The sequence below is a fragment of the Panthera uncia genome, chromosome C2 (genome assembly GCF_023721935.1).
Source record: "Panthera uncia isolate 11264 chromosome C2, Puncia_PCG_1.0, whole genome shotgun sequence".
NCBI classification, from domain to species: Eukaryota; Metazoa; Chordata; class Mammalia; order Carnivora; family Felidae; genus Panthera; species Panthera uncia.
The window spans coordinates 36,502,302-36,529,962 of NC_064810.1; the positions used below are offsets into that span (position 1 = coordinate 36,502,302).

Genomic DNA, 27,661 nt, shown 5'->3' on the forward strand with positions numbered 1-27,661 from the left:
TTGTTCAAAGTTCCAAGAGAATAAATACAATCATCACTGTAAATCATAACCACCAATCTTGAGCATCTTCTTGATTTTATTTTCCACTTTGAATCCAATATAGATTTACAGTTATTCTAAAATCAAAGTAAATATGTGCTTGTTGCTGTCACTGTTATAGAAACAAGAGCATGCTCCTTCAGTCTTTTAAGTTGTAGTAGCCACAGATCCACTAAGTCCTCCATGAAAAAGTATATTGTTTTAGGATAGCTGTGTACTGGAACAGAAACCAAGCATAGTCTAGCAATCTTTCCTTCCAGTTGTGTCTGTGAAATACCTCTGGTTATTTTCCTCCTATATCCTCAACCTTTTTGTGTTCCAGTCACTAAATTATAGTTTGTTATTTCCTTTTCCCTACTGGGCAGATCACTTGGTCAAAAATTCAAGGTACCAATGGGCTACCGTACATACAGTGCCCCCTGGTGGTCAAACTAGAACTTCCTTCAGGAGGTGAAGAAAATGCAGACAGAAAACTGGAACAAGACTGATCAAGCATATTCTTTACAAGTTAATTTAAAATACCTAGTTGCTCTTGTTGTATCATAACTATCACAATTGATATTCACATTAAGCATGGAGCTTCTTCAAATATTTGAGAAAAATCCAGTTTATATTTCTGCATATCCTCAAAACCAGTTCTGATCATTTAAGGGTGGATTAGTAAAAAAAGATGGAGAGAAAATCATTAAGACACATAGATTTCTTAAAAAAATAAATATATTTGCTGCAATATCAGATAATTATATTAACTGTGATTAAAGATAAAAGAAACTAAAGGACACTAAATTAAAAATAAGTAGGTTGATTGATGAAACAGTATTTTCCCTTGTTGAAAGAGTAACTTCCTGTTTCAGTTCTTGTTGTAAGTATTTGTTTAGCTCTGGCAGCATTATGAAGAAACACTGTCTTTCACTCATCAGTGAATGCTGACACATATAATTTACTGGTCAGAACATACGCATTATGCTATCTTGACATACTCTGTAGCTGTTCATACTGGTCCTATCTTTCTATCTCTCACCCACATAAATACACTCAACATCTGGAAGAATCACTTTATCATGTAACAATAGAAGATACACTATTCCATGAAATTACAATAAAGAATACTATCATATCACTTTTCCTGCAATATCCTAGCATAATGGAGTCAGTTAAGGCCAGATTTTTTAGTCATGACTAAGCACTTATATACAAAGGTAGATTTAGTAAAGCAGAGGAGATTTAGTTCCACCATCCTCATTAATATCACTAAAAGTTCCATGCCTAAATTTTCAAGTACTATATTTCAAATAGAACCTGCTGTTGTTTACTTTCCAACCTTTTTTTTTTTCTGGTCCATTTATTCATTATATACAGAACTGTATTAAAAAAGACTGAATGGAATATCCCTTGGAAATACAGCAGGTGGTATGATTAATATAGAACCATGTGGTGAACATGTTTCCATATTTAGAAAAGAAATTCTATATTCTTAATTCATAAAATATTTTGGTTTCTAGTATTAAGTAGAAATTTATTTTTAATAATTATGCTTCAAATATTGATGCATTTTTTAAGAATACATAAGACATTGTTGAGTTCTATGTATTTGAGATTGTGTATAGTTGAAACCTTATTATTAACATTTACCATTAAATTGGTATGTTAGGTTCTACTAGAGGAAAGATTGAAAAGAAATAATATCAAACCAGCTCAAGATCAGCAGTATAAGCCTATGAACAATCGCCAAAGTTATTTTCAGAAACCATTCTAGGGAGGTATACAAAAGACTATAGTTTTTGCAAGGAAGTACTGGGTAGAGATACTGAGGAAATGTTCCAATAAACTTCAAGTGAGTCCTATGTATGTATTCCTACCCAAGGGGAATACCAATTAAGTGTGCTTTAAATGCAAACTGACTTTTCTTTTAGTGGAAAAGGTTAAAGGTTTTAAGAAATAACACTTTACCTTCTATTTTATTAAAAAAGATGATGAGTTCCTAGGGCACTTGGAAAATAAAAAGGTTTTTAAATGACCAAAAGAAAATTAAAAAGAATATAACAAAGCTTATAACATAAAATGAAGAAGTACATAGCACCAAGGAACAGAGAAGCAATACTCACATGACAGGTAAAGAACTTGCATACAGCCCCTGGCTCCACAGAAAAAGTAATTAGAGTCCTCCAATATGTAGCACAACTCCACAAAGAGAATGCTAAAGTAAAAAAAAAAAAAAAAAAAAAAAAAAAAAAAGCATATTAAAGTATGAGTAGGTGTGTTCAATGACTCCTTCCAGAGGAGGATGTGATTTCTCCCTAGAACATGTATTCAAGTTGTGGCAGAGAGATTCCCATGACTAATCAAATCCTTTCTGGATATCTATAAGAATGATTGACATGTTTAAATGAAATACAGAATGAATCTTTAACTAATCTGAATACCTGAACAGAAAACAGAAAACGTTAATTCTTGGCATTTATCTCCTTTCAGTCTATGTTTTTGAAATATAAATAGGAATATAAGAAATTTATGTAGTTTAACAAAATAGTATTAAGAAGAAGAGAAGATTTGCTTTTCTATACCATACTCGTGTAGTAAGTTGAAATGATGTCATAGGCTGAATCTAAAGTCCCTAATATGCTAGAAATTCCTTCATGTGGGGAAAGTGCTTTAATAAGATGTTTAAATTCAGAAAGACTGAAAAAATATTACATGGAAACAAAAAGAGCCAAGGTTTGGAATCTGGAGGTGGATTATTACAAAGAGATAAGCTGGAAGGAGAGGAAAGAAATAGGCCAATAATTAGATAAGATGTTGTTACTCTCAAAAAAAAAAAAATAAAAGACCTATAAGAAAGTTCTAATAAAAGTGTGGCCAGTGAATTAATGGATTATGTATTTATAATTATTTTCATTGCCTGATATAAACACCATGTCCATCTCACCAATAATTTCATCAAGATTTCCTAGTTATATGTAAAAAAAATCCTACTTATAAATTGTTTGTGCAATTGATTTTAGGCTTAAACATCACAAAAGGGGGATTGACCACTCATCAGTGTTGAAGTAGAATGAAAGAAACAAAATACTTCTGGTGTAGTGGAGACCTCACAATTTGTTTCTTTTGGGGGAATCAGAAACCCAGATGTGAACAGGAGAGTGGCAGGACATTATAATATCTTGCAAAAGAATGGGGCATCCTGAGGAAAGTGGACTTAGAATCTTGAGCCAATTATCCTTTAAGATTCTTCTGATTCTTTTGGTCACACAGAATGACTGTTTCACAATAAGAAACACTTGTCTAACTAATTAATTCAGCAGTTGTTAATTTAGTGTCTACTACGTGGAAAACACTCTACTAGGCACAACTATTGATTAAGAAAAGGTCATGATCTTTACCCTCACAGGGTTTACAGTCAACTGGGAGTAATAGACTTGGGTCAAACATGAAACTAAACTATACAAATAAAATTTCAAGTTACATAAAAAACAAAGAAGATAGTGTTTGAAAGCATAAATATTTTAGAGGTCAAGAAAGACTTCTCTGATGAACTGGAAAATGAAGCTGAAATCATTTTCATTCTTTTCTCCTTAGAAATCCAATAGTTCCTCTATACTCACTTTCATAAGAAGAATCTGCCTACATTTTTATTGAGGAAACAGATTTACTCAGTAGATAAATTCTGCAAATTGTGCTTTACCTCAGCATATCTACAAATACATATGTATGTATATATACGTATGTAAGTGTATATAGATATAGATACAGATATAGATATATAGATATAGATAGATAGATATAGATATCCTTTCCTTCTTCAGGTATTAGAGATGAACAATTTATTCTTTTTTCAAAGGCCAAATCTATAACCTGTCAACTAGATTCTATTCTTTCCGACCAATCAAGAATATATAAGCAATTTTTCCAATAAATCTCCAAATCTTACCTTTTTCTTAGATTATTCCCATTATAATATTTACATGGTGTTTACTTTGCTGTTTTGTCTCTACCAGAATAGTGGAAACACCATACAAAACTAGTCAACAGGTTTTATTTCGCTTTTTGTTATGAACACATTTACCAGTTCTACCTTCAGTTTACTGAGGAGCAAGGAAAAACTGAAGGAGAAGGAACATGGGTTGTCATATTTTGCCCTTTCCATCTATATCATTACCACTTCTACCATAAGTGCTTGACTAATACAGGGAAATAACATAAGAAAGGATATAATACAGGGGCGCCTGGGTGGCTCAGTCAGTTGAGTGGCAGACTTCGGCTCAGGTCATGATCTCGCTGTTTGTGAGTTCGAGCCCTGCATCGGGCTCTGTGCTGACAGCATAGAGCCTGGAGCCTGCTTTGAATTCTGTGTTTCCCTCTCTCTCTGCTCCTCCCCCACCCATGCTCTGTCTCTCTCTCAGTTAAAAATAAATTAAAAAACATTTTAAAAATTAAAAAAAAAAGAAAGGATATAATACAGTTTCTTAGTTATTTTTGTTTCTTAGAACACCACATCACTGCTACATTCAAAGCAAATTCTAGTTGGAAAGGAAAGCATGGCCTCCCAGGGCTTTCAGTGTCCCACTTAGTCAATCAGACATGTCAATATGGAACATGAGCATACAACTCCAATGGATGCATTATCTGTGGGAGTTCAGCAAGACTCAAAGTGAGTACAAGGTAAGTTTATTACAGAAGCCAGAGACTCTGAGTTTTGGTTGTAATGGAATTCCATGCTCATGGGAAATCTTAGCTATATATGAACAGAATGACAGGAGGCACGCATACTGTGCTTATCTCCTCTGCTCAAGCACATGATCCATTGTTCCAACAGACTTACAAAACACAACTTGAAAGATAAAATTATTAAGAATTTTTTTCAAGGCAGAAAAAAAAAGGCATTACACCAATAGGGTCCTTCTGAGCTTGAAGCCCTGTACAACTTCACACTAACTCAGATGACCACTACATCCAATCTATCAGCAAATTTTGTTGGTTCTACCTTCAAAATACATAAAGAATCTGACTCCTTCCCACCACTTCTATGAGACCGGACCATCATCTTTTACCTAAATTTTCTCTTTATCTGACTAATTGGACTCCATTGTTATAGCCCTATCTTTTCAATCTTCTCTTTACTACATTCTATTCTCAACACAAGTGTGAGAGTGATCTTTTAAAAATTAAAACTAATCATGTCATCCTTCCACTTAAAAGTTTTTAATGGTTTGCAATCTCACTAAGAGTAAAATCTCATCTTTACAATAGCCTAGAAGGCTCTATATGATTTGCCCTCCCTCTCATTTTCTCTATGACCTCATCTCTTCTACTGTTCTTGCCTTCCAATTATGCTCAGATCTTGTGACTCTGCTTTCTTTCCTGTTCTTTGAGCATCCTAAGCATGTTTAGAGCTTCTTCCCAAGCTGTTCATACTGATATTCCTTTTCAAAATATCTTTACGACTCACTTACACAACTTCTTTGAACCTTTGCTCAAAAGTCACCCTCTCAGAGAGGCTTTCTCTAACCTTTCAAAATTGTAACAACCCCCACTATCACACTTTATTTGCCTTCTTTATCTATTTCTAAAATATTTACCATCTTCTAACATCCAATATGATTTACATGTTTTCATTATTACAATAATATAAACATGACATGGACAATTTTTGTCTATTTGGCTATTATATCTTTACCCCTAAGAATGTTGTCTGGTATATTAGATATTCTGTATACTTACTGAATTCTATCAATAAATATATTTCTGATTGCTTTGAGAAAACTTAACTATTATTTGTATGTATATGTATGATAGGACCTAGTTTACCAACTAGAGTTTGTAAATTTAACCTGCTTGAATATAGGAGCTTAAAGCTCAGAGTATGTTTAGAAAGCACATATAAATTGTATAGGAAAAACTGCTCCAAACATTGTAGACCATAGAATTTTTTTCTGACTGGTCTAGTCATATTCCCTCTAAAATACAGCTCTTTAAAACTCACAAGCAAAATCAGTCATTAAGTACAGAGCTTCTACCTTCAAAACAGTGTAAGGGTGGTCCTAATGGTGTATTCCATCCATGTATATACACTTTCATTTATTCAGTTTTTAAACATTTACCATTATAGCATGATGCCATCTATTTTATGTGCAAATTTCAACTCCTCCAAAATGATAAAGAAAGCACCTTAGTTGATATTATACCTAAAATTAATTCCAGGTTATTACATTTGTCAAATGGAAGTATACTTATTTGATATGAAAAACATTCATGGCAGATTTTAAAATTGTGGGGTGATGTGCCATATAATGCTGTTTGTAAATATATGTAAATTTTCTCCACGCATAAATCTTTATCTCATACTTCTACAATGGCAAACATTATAAATGGTGGAAGTTATTGAAGAATAGAATTATTATGTGTTTGTTATTTTTCTTCTTGATAAAATGCAAACTTGGTTTTCAATAAAGTTTATTCTATTGCTGGAGCAATTAGGTTTGGGCCCCATCACACCATTTTTTAGAATTTTTATTTGGTGGAGAAAATTTTTCTTGAATAATAAAAAGCTTAGAATACTTAGTCTGACTTTTTTTTTGTCTGAAACACTTCAAAATTTTAAAAATAATAATATTAATAATTAACACTCAAATTCAGTGCTATTATGAAAGATATTGTTTAAAAGAATCAACAGAGGATTCAAGGAAAATGTTGGGGACATCAGTGACATAATCTATCTTTTCATTTCATCACATGAAAACACAGAATATAATGAAAAAGCATACCTGAAAATGATAAAGCAACATTTTCAGCAGAACTTGGTAACAAGGTTTCCTCCACAAACCCCCAAATACGTGTGTAAAGACAAACCACCAAAAAAACCTGCATGGTATTAATACCTATTCAGAATGAAGGGGAGGAAATTAAAGGGTCATCTGATAAACGAGAAAAGAGCCAACAGGAAGTAACCGAAGGACAAATCAGGCCAATGTGAGAACAGTAGCCAAAAAAGAAGAAGTTTCTCCTTCCAAATTACACAGTAATAGAAGGCACAATATAAGATCCAAAGCAACTGGAATAGTCTGACCTTTGGGAACTCTTGAAACTTCCACAAATTTATAAAAACTAACCTGGATCACATCTCATTCGAAAAACCCATATAGAGAAAGACAGATACCATATGTTTTCACTCATGTGGAGCCTGAGAAACTTAACAGAAGACCATGGGGGAGGGGAAGGGAAAAAAAAAAAAAAGAGAGGGAAACAGCCAAACCATAAGAGACCTTTAAAAACTGAGAATAAACTGAGGGCTGAAGGGGGGTGGGAGGGAGGGAGGGTAGGTGATGGACATTGAGGAGGGCACCTGTTGGGATGAGCACTGGATGTTGTATGGAAACCAAGTTGACAATAAATTTCATATTAAAAATAAAAATAAAAACCCAGAAAACCAATTTTACATTAAAATGAGCAGAAAAAAATATTAAAGTCAAATCATATTCAAAGTCACTATGAGAAAAAAGGTAAAGGCATACAATATCATCCCCACAATGAAAGCATTCCAGAAAAGCATATAAAAAATAAAAATATATTATTTCAAAATATGCTCAAAAATAATAAGAATAGAACACATGTTATACAAACATAAGTCAGAATTAGAAAATCTCAGGAATAAGATGAAGACCTCAAGAAAGAATTATATTTTTAAAAACTGGAAAAGAAGACTAAATTAGAAGAAACACAAGAGTCAACAATCACCACAGATAATACCTTAAGAGAAAAGTGAGATAAAAATGAGGAAACATTTTCAAATTAAAATAAAATATTGAGTCACTTCTCCTTGCATTTGCCTTGTCTTTGCTCCCACCTTTACCTTCTGAACAATTTTGGATATAGAATTAGAATTGGAGTCATCAGTAGGAATTCATCTTTTTTCCATACATAGGGGTATATGTGGAAGCAAATATAAACACAATATAGTAAACAATATATGAGCAAATTGTATGTCTCTCATTTTTGTCCATTGTGAAGGCCTGTGGATAGTTAATACCCAATGATAAATAACCCACCTAATGTCCAAATCTTGCTTTCTAAAAACTGTTCTTTGCTATAAGAAGTCAGTACTACAGAACGGTTAAAAACTATTGAAATTAACTTGAGGCGATCCTATGCTGCCAATCTTGGAAAATCTGAGAAGTATTGATGGTAAATAATGATGACAAATAAATGATGATAAAAATGAGTTGTGGGGGCACCTGGTTAGCTCAGTCAGTTAAGCATTTAACTCTTGATTTTGGCTCAGGACATGACCTCACAGTTCTTGGGGTTGAGCCCTGTGTTGGGCTTCATGCAGACAGTGCACAGCCTGCTTGGGATTCTCTCTCTCTACCTCTCTCTCTTTGCTCCTTCCTTACTTGCACCCTCTCTCTCACTCAAAATAAAGAAATAAACTTCAAAAAATGAATTGCAATCCACTAAATGAAATAGAAATCTGTGAATCTATACTAATGTAATGAAATAAAGAAAAATACAAATGAGAAAACTCTAAGCTAGAATCCCAATAAATAAATGCAGAATGGAAGAATGGAATTAGAAAATCACCATTTGTTAACTATTAAAGTAATAATGAATTTAGGCAAAAATCTTTAATAAAAAACATGGTAAATGTTGATGAGGAACAGGATATTTGCAAAGTGCCCTCTCATGAAATACTTATTAAATTAAATGGAAATAGCAGAAATTTATAATGGAGAAATGTGGTGGATATGATGAATAATAAATATAATAAATATAAATTTATTATATAAATTAATATAATAAATATAATAAAGTGATAAATTTTAGCATTACCAAAAATGGGGCAAATTGAATAGGATGCATGTAGATTAGGCATTGTTTCTACAATATTCTTACCAAAAATTCATAAGCTAAATCTATGTATAAAAAGGATAAAGATACCCAAACTGAGAGACACTCTACAAAATAAAGTGTAGTCTTCAAAAATGTTAAGAGGATGAAAATCAAAAAATGACTGGGAAGCTCTTCCCCAGTGAGGGAGACCAAAGAGACACAACAAATGAAAATACATTGTTGGGATGTTAGCAGATAATTTTCTATGAGTCTCACATTTCGGCAGATATTGTGAACACAGGTACTGATAGAATTTGTTTTGTACTCTTTTCAAAACTGGTTATATAACAAATAGCTTTGGGAGAGAGAGATGGTACTTTTCTTCTATGAAGTAGATAGCAGATTTGTTTGCTCACTGCAATAACTAATCAAAAGAATAGTGTCTCTTTCCAGGGCAAAAGTTAGGAAGGAGAGCTTTCAGCCCATTACAAAACTATGGGGGTTTCCTGGGCTCAGAGTCTTTCATCTGTGGTATAATACTTCTACATTGGCAGAAACTTCCTAAACCATGCCATATTACCTCCATGAGAATCGGGGAGCAAGAGAATTTGACACAAATCTGAGGCTCGTTTTTCTTGCTGTACTTCAGTAAAAAAGTCTTTTGTCTCTGACTCAAGGTTTACATGCACATGGCTAGCATCCATAAAGCTGCAATAGCTTAATTTGTTAGTTTACGAATCTAGTAAAATCTGAGAAAGTCTTGACAGGGATAATTGGCAAAACCTATCTGCTCAAGGATTAGATGGTAATAATGTATGTATGTTAGTTTCCTGATTTTGCTTGTCTTTTATGATTGTGTTGTACAAAGTCCTTTTGTATAGGAAATACACAGTAAATTATGTAGTGATGGTGGGAACCATGTAAAAAACATTTATCTAAAGTTTCAGGAAAAGAAATAATGTTATTGGTATTTTGCTTCTAATTTTCCATAAGTTTGAAATTATCTGAAAATTTTAAAAATATATTAAAAACATAAGTAATAAAATGATAAAATGAATCCAAAAGAAAGGCACAAATATTAAGAAGGGCAAATAAGATCAAATATGCTCCCAAATTTTTTTCCAATCAAGAAAAAACAACAGTAAGATGGCAGAAGAAATACAAAAGTCAGGCATAAAATAATCTTCATGAAATAAAAATACATATATATTAAAATTAACATACTTTAAACGTGATAAAAATCACATTATATACCTGAGAATATTGAGTTAGAATGACCAACACCAATAAATGTTCTCATAAATATATTGAATTTTTTAAAAAAGAAAAAAATATATTTAGTTATTTGGGAAAGTAGAATAAAAGACTTAAAAGAGGAAAAAATTAGATTATTATCAGAGTTTTTTTCCAACTTTTATAATAATCTTTTTTCTGTGTTTCTTTATACTTTCCACAGACAAATTTGCATTCTATAAGAAAAATATATAAAAATATTTGATATATTCCAGGAAAGAAAATATGAGACAAGAGGCTACTGGGTGTTTAATATGGAATAAAGCAAATTATAGAATATTCTAGTTCTTTCTGTGTTATTGAGAACCATGATTCTTTGTGTAGAAAAAAGAAGATAAAGACTATACACACACATTCCCTAATGCTATCTTCATCAAAGGACTAATATCAATGATTAGCCCAGTAACCATCAGTATCCACACTACTCTTAAAAAATGACTGCCCACTCCAGAGACTAAGACTTCTTAGAAAAATTGACATCTCTAATACATAAGTTATCAAAACTGCTAGGGTTATGACTAAAAAAGAAAAAAAAAAATAGGAACCATGTTTAAGAAGTCTCCAATGGCCAAAGGCCTTGGATCTGGATCAAGCCTCTGCATCCATGTGACACTTGGCAGGGATAAAATGGCAGAGAAATGTTAAACAATAAATAGGCAGTGAATATGCAATTGGCAAAATTCACACTGTGAAAAATCCTACAGACCAAAGACTTGACTCAGATCCTTCAACAGTTACAGGTAAGAAACATGATTACTATAAGTCAGGACAGTGGTTAAATTTAGTAGGAGGGAAAAGGATTGTGGTGGTAATTGATCATATATGTTGCCAACCAGAAAAGCTGGCAAAGTTATATTCTTTGAATGAGTGGTGTGCCCCAATATTTTCTGCCTTATAATAACCATGATATATATATTTTGTGGTGTGGTTTGCTGTTATTTTGTCATTCATTGCAGTAAAAAGGTAAAAATAAATTAACACTGAGAACATGAGGTCATAGGAAGAAATAAAAGATATAAATAAATAGTTGTATTAATCATGCAGTATATGAAAAACTATAAATGATCCCTTATTATGATCTTTTATAATATAAAAATGGGGACATAAAAATCTTTATGATATTTCTTAACAGCAACCTGAATTAACATATATATACATGAATAGCAATTAAAATTCATGTAAGAATCATAAATTCAGAGTAGCGACCAAAAGTTCTACGTTTTGAGGGTAAGCAAGTAATGTGGTAACACAGAAATTCATTAGGTAAAATCTAAATCAATAAGCTACTTTATTATCTCAATAAAAAAAGCAAAAAATATTTATAGTTAAATTCGTTAATTGATATGAATGCTAGTTATCAGGAAGTTTAGAAAAATATCACAATATTATACAGGAAAGAAATGAATATGGAAAAGAAATACTATGGTCCAATTTTAGTAAGCACAGTAATAAACTCCTATAGTTTTTTTCCTTCGCTATAGTTCGTTAAAAAAAAAAATAGTCTGCCTAATACTCTACAGTTCAGAATATTAGTTAAGAATGACATTCAACTAAAGGAAAATTGATCAAAGAGCAAACTGACAGTGTAAGTAAAACCACTGGCATAGTAATGCAGGTGGAGACTTTGCAGCTTATTGGGTCTACCACCATCCTAAGCTCTGTACTATGCAATTATGTATTTAAACAAATTAAACAAAAGTATCCTCTTTGGAATCCTCACACACTTCCTGTTAAATGACTGGTTTGTTTTGGTTAGGTTTAGAAAGAAAAGAGAAGATGAGGACGGTATTCCCCTATTACAGATTTTTTTCCTGATGAATGTGGGTAGATTTGAAAAAAGATGCTCTTTCTATATTCATAGTTTTAACTAAACATGATCTTTTAGTGCCTTGGAATTCAGAATTCTATGTATTTGACATATAAATATTATATATATATATGTTGACATATAAACATTACAAACAGAAGCAGAACTAAAGAGAAGAAATCCAGGGAGGAGTTAAGATGGTAGATAAATAGGGGACCAGGATTTCTCTTGTCTCTCAAACAGAGCTGTAATGAGGTCAGATCACTTGGAACACCCAGGAAATCAATCTGTGGAGTGGCAGAAGGATCTCCCCAGGTGGAGGGAGACAGCTTGAGGGGATTGAGGTGCATGTATGTTAATTGGGGGAGATAAGGGAGAAAAAGACAGAGAGGCTATGGAATTGTGGTATTGTGCTGTACAAGAGGAAAACCTCTTTGGACCACAGATTGAGGCACAAGAAATAGGGAGAGTACCAGTTTCCATTTTACAAACAGCCTTAGGAGCTTAAGATCCAAATTTTTAAAAGGTGTGCAACCTTCTCCTGACCAGAGCCAGCCATGTGTGTGTGCCTGGGAGGGGAGGGAGCCAGCCCCAGGGCACAGTATCCATCTCGAGGCGTGTTGGGAGACAATAGTCCCCTTCCTCAAGCACTGTGGGAAGAGGGTTTATGGCCTCCCCAAGAAAAAAGACCATGAAGTCACCAGCCAAAGGCCTTTTATTGGCAGGGCTGAGTGGTCCTACACCAGAACAGGGTCTGAGTAGTGCAGGGCCCTTTAAAACATCAGGTTTTGAATCCCAGCTGAGTGCCTAGGAGGAGCAGGAGACAGTGGTGCAGGACAAGCCAGCCACCACGCTATTCTGTGAAGGCTGCCTGAGTAGCATAGTTTCAGACACCTGGTCCAGGGAGGAGGGATTGGGGTGTCACCGTTTTTCTCCCCAACACCAACATGGTGGCACTTCTGAGAGCAGAACAGGGGCCCCCAGTGGAGGTGGGACCTGCTTACACCAAACCCTACCCCTCCGTGCCTGGCAAATGCTTATCTAAGGGAGCAAGACTGACACTGAGTGAACCAGAGAGGCTCTCCTCTAGATCAGCACAGCCACTGGTCCCAGGCACCAAGAGACAACTGTTTTGTGTTTTTGTCTTTGTCTGTGTTTGCCTGTCAGTCTGTTAGTCAGTTTGTGTTTGTTCTTCTCTTCTTATCTTTTCCTACCCTCTTCCTTTCTTCTTTTGGAATAAAGCTCATAGTTTCTGATTTGTCTGTGGAAAATTTATGATATATATATATATATATATATATATATATATCCCATCCTTTTCTTGTTTCCAGAGCTACTTCAATGAACAAATCAATCAAAGCATACTTGGGGGGAAGGTGCAAACACCGTACCACTGCAAGCAAGGAGAAGCTTTGCAGAGGATGGACCAGTGGGATAGGGCAGCTAAAATGCAACAACAGAGTGCACATACACACACACACACACACACACACACACTTCACAACACTTCCTGAAGTGCCAGGCCCTGGACAGTGAATGACTCCTTTTCAATATAGTAGTAGTCACAGGTACAGGACATATAACAAGCTATTAAAACACTTATAAAAGAGAGAAACCTAGCCAAACTGATGAAATGGAAGAATTCTCTACAAAAGAAATTTCAGGAAGAAATGACAGCCAGAGAATTGCTCAAAACAGATATAAACAATATATCTGAACAAGAATTTAGAAAAACAGTCATAAGACTAATAGCTAGACTTGAAAAAAGCATAGAAGACAGCAGAGAATCTATTGCTGCAGAGATCAAAGACCTAAGAAATAGTCACGATGAATTAAGAAATGCTAAAAATGAGATGCAAAATAAACTAGATACAGTGACAGCGAGGATGGAAGAAGCACAGGAGAGGATAGGTAAAATAGAAGATAAAATTATGGAAAATGATGAAGCTGAAAAAAAAGGAAAGGAGATTACTAGATCCCAAGAGGAGAATTAGAGAGCTAAGCGATTCCATGAAATAAAATAATATCCATAAAATAGGAGTTCCAGAAGAAGAAGAGCAAGAGAAAGGGGCAGAAGGTTTTATTTGAACAAATTATAGACGAGAACTTCCCTAATCGTGGCAAGGAAACAGGCATCCAAGTCCAAGAGACAGAAAACTTCCTTCAAAATCAATAGAAACACATCAATGCCATGACATATCATAGTGAAACTGGCGAAATACAAAGATAAAGAGAGAATTCTGAAAGCAACTAGGGACAAATGGGCCTTAACCTGCAAGGGTAGACACACAAGGGTAGTAGCAGACCTGTCCACTGAAACTTGGCAGGCCAGAAGGGAGTGGCAGGATATATTCAATGTGCTAAGTAGGAAAAATATGGAGCCAAGAACCCTTTATTCCACAAAGCTGTGATTTAGAATAGAAGGAGAGATAAAGGCTTTCCTGGATTAAAAAAAAAAACAAAAAAAAAACAAAAAAAACAAAACTAAAGGAGTCCATTACTACAAAACCAGCCCTGCAGAAGATACTAAGGGGGACTCTGTAACTGAGAAGCAGCAGAAACTACAAAGGACCAGAGACATCACCACAAGCATGAAACATACAGATAACACAATGGCACTAATTCCATATCTTTAAATAATCACTCTGAATGTAAATGGACTAAATGCCACAATCAAAAGACATAGAGTATCAGAATGGATACAAAAAAAAAAAAAAAACAAGATCCATCTATATGCTGCCAACAATTGACTCATTTTAGACCCAAGGACACCTGCAGATTGAAAGTGGGGGGTAGGGAACCATCTGTCATGCTAATGGACATCAAAAGAAAGCCAGAGTAGCCATACTTATATAAGACAAACTAGATATTAAAGCAAATACTGTAACAAGAGATGAGAAGGGCATTATATCATAATTAAGGGGTCGATCCATCAAGAAGAGTTAACAATTGTAAATGCTTATGCCCCCAATATTAAAGAACCCAATATATATAAATCAATTAATCGCAAAGATAAACAAATGTATATATAATAATACTGTAATTGTAGGGGACTTTAAAAGCCCACTTACAACAATGGATGGATTGTTTAGGCAGAAAATGAATAAGGAAACAATAGCTCTGAATGAAACATTGGACCCGATGGACTTAACAGATATATTCAGAACTTTTCATCCTAAAGCAGAATACACATTCTTCTCATGTGCAAATGGGACATTTTCCACAATGTATCACATACTAGGTCATAAAATAGCCCTCAACAACTACAAAAAGATTGAGATCATACTATGCATATTTTCAGGTCACAACGCTGTGAAACTTGAAATCAGCCACAAGAAAAAAATCTAGAAAGCCCCCAAATACATGGAGGTTAAAGAACATCCTACTAAAGAATGAATGGGTCAACCAAGAAATTAAAGAAGAAATTTTTAAAAATACATGGAAGCAAAGGAAAATGAAAAAAACACAGTTCAAACACTTTGGGAAGCAGCAAAGGCAGTCCTAAGAGGAAAATACATTGCAATTAAGGCCTATCTCAATAAGCAAGAGAGGTCACAAATACACAACCTAACCTTACACCAAAAGGAGCTAGAAAAGGCAGCAGCAAAGAAAGCCCAAAGCCAGCAGAAGAAGAGAAACAATAAAGATTAGAGGAGAAATAAATAACACAGAATCCCCCCAAAAAACCCAAAAAACAAACAAACAAAAAACCCAACAAACAAACAAAAAAAAAACCCCAAAAACAGTAGAACAGATCAATGAATGCAAGAGCTGGTTTTTTTGAAAGAATAAACAAAATTGATAAAGCCCTAGCCAGACTTCTCAAAAAAAAAAAAAAAAAAAAAAAAAAAGAGGACCCAAATAGATAAAATCATGAATGAAAGAGGAAAGATCACAAGCAACATCACAGAAATATAAACAATTATTAGTGAGCACTATAAAAAATTATGTGCCAAAAAACTGGACAGCCTGGAAGAAATGGACAAATTCCTAGATACTCACACACTACCAAAACTCAAATGGGAAGAAATATAAAACATGAACAGACTCATAACCAGTGAAGAAATTGAATCAGTTATCAAAAATCTCCCAACAAACAAGAGATCTGGGCCAGATGGATTCCCAGAGGAATTCTACCAAACATTTAAAGCAGAGTTAATACCTATTCTTCTCAAACTGTTCCAAAAAATAGAAACGGAAGAATAGCTTCCAGACTTATCCTATGAAGCCAGCATTACCTTGATTCCAAAACCAGACAAAGACCCACTAAAAAGGAGAATCACAGGCCAATATCCATGATGAACCTGGATGCAAAAATTCTCAACAAGATACTAGCAAATCAAATTCAATAATACACTAAAATAATTATTCACCATGATCAAGTGGGATTCATTCCTGGGCTGCAGAACTGGTTCAATATTCGTAAATCAATCAGTGTGATACATCACATTAATAGAAGAAAGAATAAGAACCATATGAACCTATAAAAAGATGCATAAAAAGTATTTGACAAAAAACAGCATCCTTTCTTAATACAAACACTCATGAAAGTCAGGGTAGAAGGAACATACCTTAACATCATAAAAGCCATATATGAAAGACCCACAGCTAATATCATCCTTAATGGGGAAAAACAGAACTTTCCCCCTGAGATCAGGAACATGGCAGGGTTGTTCACTCTCACTACTGTTGTTTAACATAGCGTTGGAAGTCCTAGCCTCAGCAATCAGACCACAAACCAAAATAAAAGGCAATCAAACTGGCAAAGAAAAAGTCAAACTTTCACTTTTCACAGATGACATGATACTCTACATGGAAAACCCTGAAGACTCCACCAAAAAACTGCCGAGGCTGATACAGGAATTCCAAAATGTAGCAGGATATAAAATCAATGTATATAAATTGGCCACATTTCCATGCACTAATAGTGAAGCAACAGAAAGATATACTGGGGAATCGATCCCATTTATAATTGCACAAGAAACAATAAGGTACCTAGGAATAAACCTACCAAAGAGGTAAAAGATCTGTACTCTAAAAACTATAGAAATCTTATGAAAGAAATTGAAGAAGACACAAATAAATGGGAAAACATTCCATGCTCATGGATTGGAAGAGCAAATATTATTAGAATGTCAATACTACCCATCTACACATTCAATACATCCCAATCAAAATAGTACCAGCATTCTTCTCAGAGCTAGAAAACAATCCTAAAACTTGTATGGAACCACAGAAGACCCTGAATAGCCAAAAAGTAATGTTGAAAAAGAAAATCAAAGCTGGAGGCAAAACAATCCCAGACTTCAGTCTGTATTACAAAGCTGTAATCATACAGACAGTATGATATTGGCACAAAAATAGACACACAGAACAATGGAATAGAACAGAGAACCCAGAAATGGACCCACAATTATATGTCAAACTAATCTTTGACAAAGAGGGAAAGAGTATTCAATGGAAAAAAGACAGTCGCTTTAGCAAATGGTGCTGGGAAAAATGAACAGCAACATGTAGAAGAATGAAACTGGACCATTTTCTTACACCATACACAAAAATAATTTCAAAATGGATGAAAGACCTAAATGTGAGACATAGAACCATCAAATCCCACAGGAGAAAACAGGTAGCAACCTTTTTGACCTCAGTCATGGCAACTTCTCACTTGACATGTCTCTGAAGGCAAGGGAAATAAAAGCAAAAATGGACTATTGGGACCTCATAAAAAAAAAACAAACAAAAAAAAAACTGCATATCAAAGGAAACAATCAACAAAACTAAAAGGCAATTTGACGGAATGGGAAAAGATATTTGCAAATGATATATCTGATAAAGGGTGAGTATCAAAATCTATAAAGAACTCAACACCTAAAAAAAAACAAATAATCCAGTGAAGAAATGGGAAGAAGTGAATGGACACTTTTCCAAAGAAGACATCCAGATGGCAAACAACACATGAAAAGATGTTCAACATCACTCATCTATAGAGAAATATAAATCAAAACCACAATGAGATAAGACCTCACACTGGTCAGAGTTGCTAGAATTAACAACTCAAGAAAAAATGGATATTGGCAAGGATGTGGAGAAATGGGAACCCTCTGGCACCATTGGTGGGAATGCAAACTGGTGCAGCCACTCTGGAAAATGGTATGGAGGTTCCTCAAAAAATTAAAAACAAAATTACCCAATGACCCAATGAAATTATACTACTAGGAATTTATCCAAAGGATACAAAAATGCTGATCTGACAGGGCACTGGTGATGAAAAAGAATGAAATCTTGCCATTTGCAACAATGTGGATGGAACTGGAGGGTACCATGTTAAGCAAAATTAATCAGATAAAGACAGATATCACATGATTTCACTCATCTGTGGAACTTGAGAAACTTAACAGATGATTGTAGGGGAAGGATAGGAAAAATAAGATAAAAACAGAGAGGGAGGCAAACCATAAGAGGCTCTTAAGTACAGAGAACTAATCAGTAAGTTGATTAGTTGATGGGGGTGGGGAAAATGGGTGATGGCCATTAAGATGCCCATTAAGGAGGACCCTTGTTTGGATGAGCACTGGGTGTTATATGAAAGTGATGAATCACTGGAATCTACTCCTGAAGCCAAGACTACACTGTATGTTAACTAACTCGAGAATAAAAAAGAAAATTGTTTTAAAAAAAAAGAAGAAATCAATATTATTTAATAAGGGAAAGGCAGTAGCTAAAAAGTTAACATAGAAAGCAAACCCAAGATAATTGTAGTATAAATATGAGAAAGATTTTAATATCATCAACATCATATGAACATAAGTAACAGTATGAAAGTATTAGGTTTAATAAAGATATACTTTATCAGGGTTAGCTCCACCAAATATTAAGAAATTAAGATGTTAAAATGTTAAATGGAACTCCAAGAATGCCAAATATCTGAATTATTAAAATACATAAATATATACAAAAATGTATATATATATATATATATATATATATATATATATATATATATAAAGTATATATAAAGAACATCTCAACTGTGAAGACCTTTTACTTTTAAATATAATAAAAGCAACAAGGACAGTAAAAGGAAAATATTTGATTATATAATATAGTTCTTCCTCATTATATGGTAATGGAATTAATTTAAATGAGAACCTGTATAACATTCTACATGTAACTTCTGTTCTATCTTTGTCTGTTCTATCTTTATGATTTTTGACACCTCAGCTTCTCAGTAGTTTCACTTATTCAAAGATTCTAATACAACCTTCACTCCCTTAAGAGACCAAAATAGTTACAACAGGATCTATGTTTCTGTAAAACATACCATAAAATAATTGCATGTTACTTGACCCTTCACTGAAAACCGTTCTTACTAAAACTAATGACTCCTTATGTGGATACTGAAATCTCTGTTTTTCTAACCTCATTTTAGACTAGAAAAATATTAAATTACACTTAAATATCCCATGTTGAACATCTAGCAATGGCCACAAGGAAGCATAACACTAATTTTGTATTATTATTCTAAAACACATTTCATAATTATACTTTAATACTATATTATTAATAACATAGATTAGACAGTGCTTTATATTCTTTATTTAATCATCTCAACATCCTTGTAAAAATAGTACTGATTTATTTTATAAACAAGGAAACAAAGCTCAATATGAAAATATTTTGTCAGATGAGCATAGATCCATTTTCTCCATATTTGTTTTTCTTTAAAATTTTTTGTTGTTCATATTACTTGAGATTATTTTCCTTTTTATTTTTTTTAGGTATGTATGTATGTATTTATGTATGTATGTATGTATTTATTGAGGGAGAGAGAGAGAGTGTGTACAGGAGGAGGGCAGAGAGATAGGGAGAGAGAGAATCCCAGCAGGCTCCATGGAGTCAATGTGTACCCCATGCGGGGCTCAAACTCACAAACCGTGAGATCATGACCCAAGCCAAAATCAAGAGTCAGATGCTCAACCCACTGAACCACTCAGGTGCCCCTTGATATTTCTTGAAAATGCTTTCCACTTCAATAATACAAATTTAAGTCAAATGGAAATTATTGTATAGGTTTTCTTTTTACTCATAACTACTTTAGAACTAATCTATTTTTAAGTTTCAAGTAATTGTATTATAAATTGTTATTTTGTTCCTTCACTAAGTAAAGAGAGCTTTAAAGCCAAAACTGAGTATAAACCAGAGCTTGTTACTTTTGATCTGCAAGGTAAGAATTCTGTGACTAAGTAGAATCATGTAAGGATGTACTGAAAAATAGGTTGTGTACAGTTAAATGATATGACCCCTCCATTACTCTATAATTGTTCATGATTTATATTGTCTTCTCCAGACATTACCAACTTGGTGAGAAAAATCATGGCATAGTTTTTGACTAACTTCTCTTTCCTCTTAACTCCCTATAGCTTAACTTCCTTCACTACATTTTAGGAAGGACAAAGTCCAAGAAGGGCCTGTTTAAAGAAAAAACATTGAGGAAACTCAGTCATAGTATTTATAATCTTATGGATTTATTTTCTTTGATTGTTCAAAATAAATAGAACTGGGAAAATTATTGAAAAGTAGTTTATGGGATGAAGTTTGGCATAATTATAAAGACGAATGAATGAATGAATGAATGAATGAATGAAAGAGAGACAGGAAGGGAAGAAAAAAGAAAGAAAACACAGAGAAAGAGATAAAAGAAAAATCATTTGAGTTAGAAATGAATTAGGAGTTATTTTTAAAAAGAAAAACTTTTTTAAAATTTTCATTTATTTGTTTTTGAGAGAGAGAGAGAGAGAGAGAGAAAGAGAGCAAGAACAAGTGCAAGTGGGGGAAGGACAGAGAGAGAGGGACAGAGAGATTCTTAAGCAAGCTCCACTCCCAGTGCAGAACCAGATGTGGGACTTGACACTGGGCTAGATTTCATGACCATGAGATCACAACCCGAGCTGAAATGAACAGTCAGACACTTGACCAACCGAGCCAGCTGTCCCAAAAAGCAGTGTTTTTTTTCTAAGTGTCTTCAAATATTTGAAGAATATTTTTCTTAGATGACGGAATAGACCAATTATGCATAGATCCATAAGTATAGTTTCCAGATTAGTGTTTAAAAATTAAGGGGCTACATTCTGTTGACATGAAGGAATAGTTAAGGTTGTGTAAAGATAGAACAAGATAGCTTTCTAGGCTTGTTTTCTCATCTTTAAAGTAAGTTTGGATGGGCTGATTTCTAATATCCCTTTGAGTTTTACTATTGCACAGTGTTATCTTCTAGATACCCCCCCCCCCCCCCCCATGACTTTATAGGAGCTATTCCTCTGAAATAGATATCTATAGGAGCTATTCCTCTGAAAAAGATATTCCTCTGAAATAGATATTCCTCTGAAATAGATAAATAGATGCATGACCCACCTGCATGCATCTGCTAACCACTTTACATCTGTATGAGATTCTATTCCTCTTTACATTAATCCTTGTTTAATATTCTTAAAGACAAATTGAACTCAAAACAATCCTAACACCGTCCCTGATGCCCATTCCTCTCTTATTGCAATGTATCATTTTTTATCATTTAGTATGTTTGTTTAGGCATTCACTTATTTCCTATAGACGATAAGTACTGCTTATAAACTGCAATTTGGGGGGAAGGATCTTATATACTGAAATAATTTGGGGTTTTAAAATGAAAATTCCTGGACCTGATTCTAGAACTACAGGAAGACATGCAATTATTATTCTGTATAATATGCTGAACTTTATTCTTACGGATGCTTAGTGTTATAAAGCCACTGCTATAAGGTCTTTTATTTACCTTTGTCTTTTCCAACTCTTCTCCACTCCTGGCTTAATCATTATCAATATCCAGTGTCAGCCATACCTAATTGCTGATCTAATTCTGAATAAATTTTCAGAATATCAGGATACTCTCAGACTTCATCATTCTGGGCAGGCTGATATTAATCTTGTTATAAATCTTGTTCTCTAGGAGCTATTTTCTGACTGCTTTCTACTGTCAATTTATGCTTTAATTAGGATCCTGTTTCAAAACAGACCAATTGGAAACACATTTTGCTTGAGTAGTGCTATTATCTAGAATATCCTATTACATATACTTTATCCATCAAGGTGAACCATATTGGATCTTGAAGACAGCCCAAATGTGTCACTTCCCTCTAATTTTTCTAATAAGACTCCTTTTCTCCCAACAATTGGCCAGCCCCATACCTAAGACTCTTCTTTAGTGGCCTAGTCCTAATCAAAGGTATGCAATTCTACTTCTTGCTATACTCACTAACATTCTATGAGCGGAAAGCCTGGCTTCTTGGAGATGAGAGAGGGAAGTCCTATCCTCACTGAAAAGGGGCATTTAAGGCAACATTACCAAGCCTCAAAACAGTTTGTTCCCTTTTCTTTTCACCTCTCTCCCCCATATGCCTAGACAGGATGAAACAGATGCTCATTAATTCTTAAATTTCCTTTAAACTATATAATATACACTCTCAGACTAGCGAGAGTAAAACACATGGTAGTTATATAATTTGTAATGTGCCCAAGAATTAATCAATAGATCAACAGCACTATTTGCAAGGTAGGCAGTCAGGCCTGAAGATTTTTTTTTGCCAAAAGCCTGAAAAGGAAACACTTCTCAAGTTGCCATTGGTTATCGTGATCTGAGCAAACAAATGGTATTGTTGCACAATGTCAATAGCCCACATTCTATGCCTTGTTTTGCTTTTAACAAACTGTGAAAAGACCAACAGCTGTTACTGAGCTAAGAAGAACTAAAGGATTTACAGTAGGTGGTACCACCTGTGCTTTTCTTATTCCACCCTTAAAAATCTGCTACTTTATTTTGGAGCTGGGTGGAGAATATGGCAGTGACTCAATATCAGGGGGAGTGAGTAGTCAACTGTGGCTCAGTTCTGATAAGAAGGAGTAACATGATCTTTATAAGTCATAACAATGTATGTTGATGAATATCTTTTCTTGATTTTGCTTTATCCATTTCAAGAATCTAAGAAAAGACCATAAATAAAAAGCAAATCTGAATCTGGCTGACTTAACTGAATGAAAGATTTACAACCCAGATAAAATGCAAGATTCTGTATACATGCAATTAATGATCTTAACTATATGATGCTTCATTTTAGCTTCTTTACCTTAAAGACTAGAAAAACACACTTGCCAAGTTACTGCCTACTTGATCCTGTAGCTGTGGAATTTTAAATTTAAACAGGCACTTGGTGAAACATGTCTTCTATTTCCAAGTGCAGTGTTTAAGGGATTATGGAAAATAGAGAATTAACTCATTTGGGGACAAAAATAATTTTGAAATTTGGTATCTTGAGTTACCTAGCACTTATATATGAAGTTTTCCTTAACTGCTAAAATTTAAAATGTTATATACAGAATAATTCAAGTCCTATAATATAAAGTAAATCTTTTGACAAAAGCAAATATATTGAGTGCCTCAGGTAAATCAGAGGATCCCTACTTAACCATGAGGTGATATTTATGCACCTTGCTGTTCTAAAGTAATCAATGTTCAGATCCATCTAGAATTTATTTGTTCAATGAAGAAAGCCACAAGGTGATAATGTCTTCTCATTGTTTTTGGTACTTTTTATGTTCCCCACAGTTAATATGGAAATTTGCTTAATACTAAGCCTGAGAGAGGCCTGAGCTCCAAGGGGAAAAAAATCCTTTGGTGATTTTAATTTATTGATGAAATGGTAAATGGCAAAACAGGCAGGGAACTTTGAGACAAAGGACACAAAGCAATGAAGTAAGGTCTTCTGCATCCTATGATACCAGAATCCATTAAGTATTTTTTATTAATTTCTTCAGATTGTTCTCAAACCTTGTTCCAGTTCTGTTTGTTTCTTGAAGAAAATTTTCCGGAATAAATTGTCTGCCAATATGGCCAATATTGCCAATATGCCAATATACCATATGCCAATATGGTATATTCCAACCCCACCTATTTTTAACAACCTTTCTTGATTTCTGAAGCAAAGAAGCAAAAAAACAAAAATGCTCTAGGGTATATATATATACGCACACACACACACACACACACACACACACATACTCTAGGAGAAAATACTCCAGGACTAAATAAACACACACACACACACACACACACACACACACACACACATATACACAAACATACATCTATACTGTAAGAATATATATATATATATATTCCATATGTATATATCCCATATATATTCCATATATATGGAATATATATATATTCCATATGTATATATCCCATATATATATATTCCATATATATATCCCATATATATATATCCCATATATATATATATCCCATATATATATATATATCCCATATATATATTCCATATATATATATATATATATATATATATATATATATATAGTTTGAAAGTATTTCCCCTTGGATGAATTATTCAAAATTTAGCCAAGGACTGATGCTGGTATTTTGTCATTGTTTTAGAAAAACATATGGACCTACCGGAACATATTAAATATGTTTCATTCATAACATTAACAATAGATTTCATCTGTAATCATGAATGGAGTATCAACTCAGAGAATGGCCCAAATTTACTCAGTCTGGGTTCTTTTTGTTTTTGTTATCCATGTCATACTTCTCAGTTAGTTTTTGCTTGGCTCATTTTCCTATAAATAATAATAAATAATATCATATCCAAATAGTTCTTATTATGCTTAGCATATTCTTTATTGATACTCATGGTTTTGTGCTCTTTCTAATCCCGTGAGACACATTTTTCCCCACAGAACGTGTTGGCAACAGTGCTATCACACACACTGAAATCTTATACTATGATCAGCACATTAGATGTTGGTATTACAGCAATGGATTTGTCTAGATAGCTGTAAAATCTCTTTTTCTTATCAGTATTTGTCATGTCCAGGGCATAGTCACTGATGTTGGTGGCACAGTGCAAGATTCAGAGTGTGAAGTTTGGGGATTTTGTGACAAATGACTGACTGTCACACTGACAGCTGAGACCCATTACTAGGAATAAGGAACATCTCCCTGAAGTCTGCATAGTCAAGTTTGTTCTCGATAAGCTACCACTTACCAAGAATTACCCAATGTAAAGAACAGATCTTTCAAGTGTGTTTTTCCCCAAAAGGAATGTCAGGCTTTCTTTTACTCCTCCACAATTACTTTTGCTGACTTGAAGAACATACAGCAAGCAGACTGATATATGGAGCAGTTGCCATCTGATAGCTCACCTCTGCAAAAGAGAAGGGAGCTGATACCAAGATGCAGACTCATGAAAGATACTCTAGTGAAAAATCAATGTGAAATAAAATAAAAGTGGATAAATGAAGTGTCTAACTAAGTACTTAACAGGAAGCACTTACTAGATGGAATAAGTTCCAAAGGAAAAATATTTTGAAAAGATAAGTCACAAAACTTGTGCTACAAAAAAGCGTAGAAGATAACAACAGCAAAGAACTTAGGAGTCTCTATAATCTATTTTATAACTGAATGAGGCCACAAATGAGAAATGTTCTTCCCAGAATTACAAAATTTTGGTGAATATCTTGGGTTACATCTCAGTCCTCTTGGATTCTTATCAAAGTTTTTCTTTTTGGCAGACCAGGCTACATCAAATTTTAATAGATGACTGAAAATCAAATCATATCTCAGACAGTGAAATTACATCAAACTGCCTAGCCTGTCTTGAATGGGAAAAGGATAAGGCCATTAATTATGAAGTGAAACTGCTTAGCAACCTAAGAATTGTATTTATGATGCTGTATGTACAGTTGACAATAGGTATCTTTAAGAGCAGAGATCATATGATTTCATCTAGGAACAAGAAGGTAGATGGGTTACTAAACCTACTTACCACAGAATGTATCTATTTGATGAACTTTTTGCCTTATTTGCTTTTTAGCAGTTCATTAAATTAGATAATTTGTATTAAGTATATATTGTGCTCAAGGTACCCTTGAACATTATGAAAGTATGCAAACATGGTCACAATTGACATCAGCTGCTCCTCACATTAAGACGTCAAATCTATTTTCTCCTCCTTGAATCTGGGTTGCCCTTCTGACTTGCTATCAGAGATTAAGAAGTGCTCTGTCCAGATTCTCCCGCAAGGAAAGGCTTAGCTGTGAGCTATAGTCATGAGAGAGCTTACAGTCATTTTGCCTCAGTTAGAGATACTATCACTTATAGTCATTCTTTTTCCTAATTTCAGTGCCTAAGCCAGAGAGGAGAATAAGAGTCTAGTCTCTGTGGCCCAATTCAGGACACCCTGACAGACAAGCCTTACTCTAAAGGTTAGCACATCGGCTGAGACTGTTGAACCTTCATGCAGATCAACTTCTTCCTTGGCCCAATCCTAATTCCTCTATTTTTTCTTTTACAGATGTTAATTCATAATAAATAACTTATAACCCAAACACCATCATGGTATCTGCTTCTGGAGAACACGACCCATGATATTTGTGTTGGTGAATAAAATGTGGCATGAAGAACACTGCACCAGCTCTGAGATTAGACTTCAAAAAACCTTGCAGATTTTCTCTCTGGGAACCCTAACAAGGTACCATATAAACATGTCCTGAATAGCCTGCCATAAAATTAGAGGCCATGTCAATAGCAGAAATGAATCATCCCAGCTGAGGCCTTCCAAAGCAATGAGAACCCAATCAACTCAGCAGCTGACTATACACATGAATAAACACTTCCTAGACTAGAACAGCCTAGCTGAGCCCAGTCCAAATTGCTAACTAGCAGAATCAGGATCTAAATAAATAATTGTTATTTTACACCATTAAATCCTTGGGATGAGTTTTTGCATAGCCAAAGCTATCTGATTATAAAAGCATACTTAGCATTTCTGAAAATACAAACAAGTTTTTCAGCTGGATTCACACAACTCTGTGCTTGTCTCTGGGGATGCCTGGAAATCTAGCACTGTCTCTTGTCTAAGATAAAGGCATTGGGCTAACTAATGATTTATCATGTGCTGTTTCATATCTGAAACTCTCTTGTGGCACGCAGGCCTAGTTGGTTTACTGATGGCTTACACATGGAGTAACCAGTTTGCCTGACTTAACTATGTAAACAGAGGGTCATAAAAGACCCCACTGCAAACTTTCAAGTTGTTCTCCCCAAATCAATATTTACTGTACAATTTTTTGGTAATTCAATCTAGAAACAAAGCACATCATTGTGTTAATAGCAAGGATTTAAAAGAGATGCTTCTGAAAGCTCTGTGGCTCCTAATTCTTACCTGAACTCTCTGTCTTCTGCTTTATAGTATGTTTCTCCCTTATTAAAACCCTTGCATTAATATGCATTCTGGTGTCTTATGAATGTTTTCAATTATCTAATGTGTTGCACTCTTTGCAGGTGTGTGTGTGTGTGTGTGTGTGTGTGTGTATGTTTGGGTACTCTTCAAGAATTCAGAACAAGATTTATGAAATTTCTTAGAAGGTATAGATCTAAGGAAACCATATTTGCACAAGATCAAGATCAAAGTTAAATGTGTTTTTGCTTTTTGATAAGAGTCTTTGTAAGCGTATATGTGTGTTTATTTGGTCACATTTTGTTTGAAATTCTGGTTCTGGAGCAGTGATAAAAAAGTTCAATTATAAAAAGAGAAAACATGAAAGCTTCAAACACAAAAAGTAAACATATTATTCACAAATATA

General features: G+C 34.1%; 1 long non-coding RNA gene across 1 annotated transcript; it reads left to right on the forward strand.

Moving 5' to 3' along the window:
- Positions 1-22,677: 22,677 nt before the first annotated feature.
- Positions 22,678-27,300, forward strand: LOC125922100 (uncharacterized). The gene is made up of 3 exons (XR_007457576.1): positions 22,678-22,757; positions 26,200-26,281; positions 26,371-27,300. It is a non-coding gene; the product is annotated as an uncharacterized LOC125922100 (long non-coding RNA).
- The last annotated feature ends 361 nt before the right edge of the window (positions 27,301-27,661 follow it).